Source organism: Mya arenaria, chromosome 4 (assembly GCF_026914265.1).
Source record: "Mya arenaria isolate MELC-2E11 chromosome 4, ASM2691426v1".
Lineage (NCBI taxonomy): Eukaryota > Metazoa > Mollusca > Bivalvia > Myida > Myidae > Mya > Mya arenaria.
In genome coordinates, this window is record NC_069125.1 from 27,207,329 (window position 1) to 27,214,223 (window position 6,895).

Consider the following 6,895-nt stretch of genomic DNA (forward strand, 5'->3'; position numbering starts at 1 on the left):
GACTTGAAACAACGGAATGTAGATAGTTATATACAATTACACCGAACAAAGTGCGAAATCGTTTTTAAATAAGTCACATTTAACGTTTTTGATGTAAATTCCTGACGTTGGTGGGCGTCGCAACACGTGTAGGTGTGTTTTTAAATAAGTCACATTTGGCGATCTTTTGGCCATTTCTCTACGTTGATATTCGCCGCGACTCGTGCATTGGTGTTTCTAAAAGCTAGATCCATTTTAAGATGTTTTGAAATTCCAGACTTAATTTCAATTATAGTGGTTGAATAAAACAGGTAATGAAATCCATTTTGAAATGTTTACTATGCGTATCATATATACTCTATTTGACACCACTCGTAAATGTTTACATGAATGAGGGCAGGTATTTCAATCTCCCAGACCAAATTAGTTAAGGTATTTTACTTTACGTTAACTTCCGATAAATTTATCATTGATAGACAAAACAAACAAAATATATTTTTTTGCTTTCCGATATTTACACATTGCAATATAAAGTTTTCTTCTGCTATACTGATCTATTTGCAGAACAAAAATGTAATTTGAAATTGAAATGTCGAGGAAGAACGCGCGTGTTGCTGCAGAGAATTAAACGTTTGCATATTTTAACCCAGTAAAACCCGCTCAGATAGCTTGGAAGTCTGTAAACGTTTAGCTGTTCGTTCACGGACAGCGTTTTTTTAAGTAGCCTGAATATCCAACACGAAAGATAAATTTGGGGGCCCGTGAATTCCAATTCATTATTACATAACGGCATTCAGCTTAAAACAATCATGATTTTCAATTAAATTAATATTAATATTAATCTGAAACAGCATAAGGTAAATGGTGATCATCAGTTACATAAACAAAGAGAGTTAAGCAGTGTTAACAAAATACTAGAATAAATAGCAGCAGGTTTTGTTTACTGGCCATATACATAATATCTGAACAATAATTGTGCTTGTTTAATCATGGATTTTATTAACATATATCCGCATCATTCAAATAACCATTTAAAGCGTAGGTGAACATTGCTTAGCATAGGTGAACATTGCTAAGAAAACTTGAACATTGCTAAACATAGGTGAACATTGCTAAACATTGGTGAATATTGCTAAACATGCGTGGTGAACATTGCTAAACATGGGTGAACATTGCTAAACATAGGTGAACATTGCTAAACATTGGTGAATATTGCTAAACATGCGTGGTGAACATTGCTAAACATGGGTGAACATTGCTAAACATGGGTGAACATTGCTAAACATAGTTGAACATTGCTAAACATAGGTGAACATTGCTAAACATTGGTGAATATTGCTAAACATGCGTGGTGAACATTGCTAAACATGGGTGAACATTGCTAAACATGGGTGAACATTGCTAAACATAGTTGAACATTGCTAAACATAGGTGAACATTGCTAAACATTGGTGAATATTGCTAAACATGCGTGGTGAACAATGCTAAACATGGCTGAACATTGCTAAACATGGGTGAACATTGCTAAACATAGTTGAACATTGCTAACCTGTTTGCAATTACCCATTACGTCGAATTCAGCAAAATTAAAAAAATATAAAATTTACAATGACGGTACACAGAGAGAGGAATTACGTGACTTCAACGGGGTTCTCACATGGATCACAACGGATCAAAACCGATGTAAACAACCAAATGTGCGACGTAAATTTATAAATAACTTTTTGGACAGAATAGATCTGAAAATATTTATATAAGATTATGCTAATTCTTGCTTCTTCACGTCTAAAATATTTAATACTTGCTTGTATGTTAACGATGCAAAATTTCAACGTGACTGAATTTTGTAGAACGATACAACGCTGTGTGTACCGTGATTCTTTGTTATGTGTGCATTTCTAAGTAATGAGTAATATCAAAGAGGTCAAACATACTTAAAATTGTTAGCTTTATTCATTACCTTCACAAACGAATTGTTTGTAAAAAGTATTTAAGTTCTAGCAATAAATATAGAATTTTCGAGAAATGTTGTTGTTAACATGAACATTAATATATGCTGCTCATCACGTGAGCTTTTTCCCAGCTAAATAAAGCTATACTATTATAAGACTATATCTAATCATGTTACAGGAGACTTAAGAAGTTTTGAGAACTTAGAGCCAGGTTAATTTTCATTCTTTAAATGATCAATTTTATGAAGGTAACCCCGTAAAGTATAGTTCTGTCAATTACACCAACGTTTAATAGTGCGACTCCGGGTAACAGTGCGAGGAACAGTTTAAATGGGTTGCCCGCTGTAGTTTACGTAACCATATATATGCAGTCTGTTGTTGTTTGACTCAGCCAGCCCAACATTCTTGACGGATTTTTTTCCAGCCATCGTGACATTAATTTTAACCAACTCATGTTTTTCAAGCCAGGTCAATCAATATCAAATATTATTTTATGATTTTGAGCTAACTTCATTTAGCTATAGTGTATGAATATTTCAAAAATCTTATTAAGTAAACATTTCTGATTATAGTTTAATCATTTCATTTATAGTTTTTTTGGTAATGAAGGAACAAGACCTTCAATGATTTAATTTTAGCCACAATTTTAAATCGTTGCATATGAAAGTGCAAACATGTTTTCATAAAGCATTTCAAAATAACAACTGCAAAGACTTCTTAAATATGTTTTGGTAGATTGTGTTCTTAAGGGATTTTGCCTAACCCTTATCAAAATTAACTTAAACACTATTTACAATTGTACATATACACAGAATGTATGGTAAAACCTCATGAAAAATATATTAATTTACACGTACTATTGAATCTGATAGTATGTGCGTGATTGTCACATGATATGTAAAAAAGGTTATGAGTGTCAAACAAAACACTTCAAAGTCATGCATAAATATTTGCCATGTACATGTCTATAACAAGCTACATCGCGTAAGAGTCATAGTTAATGATTGTTAAGTGCTGTTAAACCCAGTCAAACTGTCTCCGTACAAAAACCAAGGCGAACCAAGAGGAAATAGGGACCGTTATTCCCGCTCTATCTCAACCTACCTACTTACTTACGCACACGAGTACGTATGCAGCTGTTTGGGTGATAGGCTTGAATGTAAATACGAAACAAAAATTGCTTTTAAGGAGGTAGAAATTGCAAAATATTATGATGGAACGAGAGTAAACAACTGTAATTGACAAAACCTTCCTCAATATTTATTAACTTCCGAAATGAAATTTGCAATAACTTATGTTAGCATTTTTGAAACATCAATAAAGTGACAGAAATTAATAGACTTCCTTAATATAATTCAACAGTTCAATTTTCTGACGCCTTAAAAATATTGCAGATTTCAGAATAAATTTAAACAAACACATTTCAAAACTAATTGATTTTGTAATACGATTTACAGATCGGCCCCCCCCCCCCATCCCTAAAAAGAGAAGATACTCATACCATATTAACTTGAATAGGCTTGACCTTAACTCTGACAAGACACACGTTAGTATTCAACTTCAAAATCAGTGGCAGTCGAACCGTAACATCTAAATCTATGTTAAGCATAACTGTCAAAAATGTAAGTCAAAATTTAGGTTCAATGCTTAAATCAATTCAAATAGTTTACAGTGTGTATTTTACATACCACACACGTATCAAAATAGCTTTACCGAAAATAATGGGATTATCTCTTTGGAACGGTTAGTAAACACGAGTTAGGAGTAGGTGTCTGATGCAAAGCAAAGCCATTGAGGTCGATCGCCATCTTGTCTTTCTTTGCGTCTTACATGTGTATATTAAATTATATCAAACATCAATTGAGTAATCTAAATATCTCGCATCAGCTATAGGAATATAACTACTATCCCTTGAATGGTATGATATTTCAAAATAGGTGAAAAGATATAGAATCACCTTAGCAAAAAGACAGAAATTTGCATTCGTGATAAAGTACCTTCACTTCAGAATCTGAGTTCAAAAAGAATCTTAGTGATGAAGTTGGTTTTTCCACCTCCATATAAAAAATAAAATCCCTATGACTCAAGTCTCGTAAATGGAATTTCCCTAAAACCCTGAAAAACATGAATTAATCAAATACTCGCAAAAAACGCTTATGAAAGCGAAATGAGTGTGAACAAAGTAAATCATGCATTCCAAACTTTCCGAACTCAAGGAAATATAAACGTATTTTTAACAGAAAGGGTGCGGCTATTGATACACAGTTCATCTTGAATTAATCTGGTCTTCATCTTGTTGAGAAATCGGAGCGAGTGCCTGGACGAAACCAACTTTTACGGCTTGGCCATCTATTGAACCAAAATTTGGTTCGAATATAAACTTTTCATTCATTTTTATATTTTAAATACTACAATTTGTCTTCGCGAATGTTCTTGGTTTAAATTTGTTACCCGCTTATGGTTAATAGAACTAATTTTTCAAATATTTCAATACATCCAGTTCCAGTCATATGATTAAATATGGACAAACATAACAATTAATCAAATACTGTTGTACAACTTATTTACATAATTGTCATTATCGATTGTTAAAATTATATTTTATCATTATAAATTATACTATAACAGAAAATAAAATATTACTTTCAATTATTACATAAATACTTCAGTTCGTTACAAAGCGTTGGTAAAAGATTGTACTGTTCTTATACATACATATACGGAACAACTTACTTAAGAATATTTCAAGAAATACATATTTGGTATTAATTATTAGGTTCCGTACTTTATATACATGATGTATGTTAAAAAGAAGTGTCCAATCCATTAATGTGTAGAGGATGTCTAAATATTTCTGTCTATCGTTGCACGTAAACATATTATTGTATTGTATGTCGCTCTAACCAGCCTAAAGACAAAAGAGAAACACTTACGTCAAGTATAAGGGATTATCAAACAACAGCTTGATATGAGCTAATGACCATTTCCCAAGTGTTACATTTGGTAATTCCGAGTATAAATACGTTATACTTGTATCTTAACACTTTACACATGGATTTAATATACGTGATTTTAGACAATTGTTAGTGTTGAACTTAGCACATTACACAGTCACAGGCAGATAAGTGTTAAACAATTAAATATCAACATAACAAATACTATTATATATTTGATTTCTAAAGTCTGAGATATATACAAAACAGGTACATACAAATGTAACAGGCGTGTGAGCGCAGTGTAGAGCATATAATAAAATAACAATCTTTTTCAGTGAGATATCGATATTTATTAATCTCGTGAAATTGAAAGTTGAGATGTTCTTGTGTCAAAGCATTCTCACTTTAACATTTCTTTGGAAATTGAATGCCAAATGTCGTTTGTCAAGCCAGCCCGACATTCATATTGAATGTTGTTTTTATGCCAGCTCGGCATTCATGTTGAAAGTTGTTGTGTTTATATGCCAGCTCTCCAGTCATTTTCGGAATGTCAAGAGCAGTTTGTTGAGACATCTATAAATATAATATCAGTATAGAGGAAACGCCGTATTTGTATAGTTTTGCTAATAACATCAACGAGTAATAGTGCGATTCTGGGTAACAGTGAGAGGAAACAGTACAAATTAGTGCCAGCGAGTTAACTTAATGAAAATATATAAGTCGAACTAGCTTTCATTACATAGAAGCAAGACATAAATGGTTTAAATAACAAGTGTCGTTTGTCAAGCTCCACAATATTTTATGCTGTTTGTCAAGCAAGTTCAACATTCAATGTCGAGCCAGATCTACATTTATTTCCGGAATGCAGTATGTTGTTGTTTGACTAAGCAAGCTCAACATCCTTGACAGATTTTTGTCCAGCCACCTTGACATTAATTTTATAAATATCAAATCATGTTTGTCACGCCAGATCAATTTTAAATGTCGATTACATTTTTTGATTTTGAGCTAACTTTATTTAGCTAATAGCATATCTGCATTTTCAAAAATCTTATTGAAGTAAACATTTCTGATTATGTTTTAAGCATTTGATTTATAGTTTGTTTGGTAATGCATGGAACACTACTGTCAAGACTGTCATTTTTTTAAATTTAAGCCACAATTTTAAATCATTGCATATGGAAATGCTGACACTTTTTCATTCATCATTTCAAAATACCGACTGCAATGATTTCTTCAATATGTATTTTGTAGATGGTTTTCGTACAGGATTTTGCCAACTTTAACACTATTTGGAATGGTACATATACACAGATTGTATTATAAAACGTTATGATAAAGATATTATATGTACTGTTAAATCTTATTATTTGTGCATGGTTGTCACATGATGTGTTAAAAAGGTTATGATTTGCAAACAAAACACTTCAAAATCCACTACTGTACTTAATGGATTTACTCTTCTGGTACAAATTATTTAACAAAACCTTACAAAATATGCATGCAGTTTTCAGTTTAAACTTTAACGGCGTCTTTGTTGCCATAGTTCAATATTTGTCTTGTACATGCCTGTTTCAAGCTACATCGTATTAGAGTCATATTGTGAAATGTGGTAAAGCGCTGGTAAAATCCAGTCAAACTGTCTCCGAACAAGAATCAAGGGGAGATAGGGCCCATATTTCCCGCTCTGTCTCAACCTAGCTATATACTAAAACACAGGAGTATGTATGCAGCTGTTTGGGTGATAAGCTAGAACGTCAATACAAAACAAAAATCATTTTCAAGGAGGTAGAAATTGCGAAATTTTATGATTGAAGGATTATAGCAACTGTAACTGACAAAATACTTCCTCAATGTTCTTAACTACCGAAATGCAATTTGCAATAATTTATGTTAGCATTTTTGAAACATCGTTAAAGTGACAGAAATTAATAGACTTCCTTAGAATAATTCACCAGTTCAATCTTCTGACGCCTTAAAAATATTGCAGATCTCACAACTAATTTAAACAAAAACATTTCAAAAATA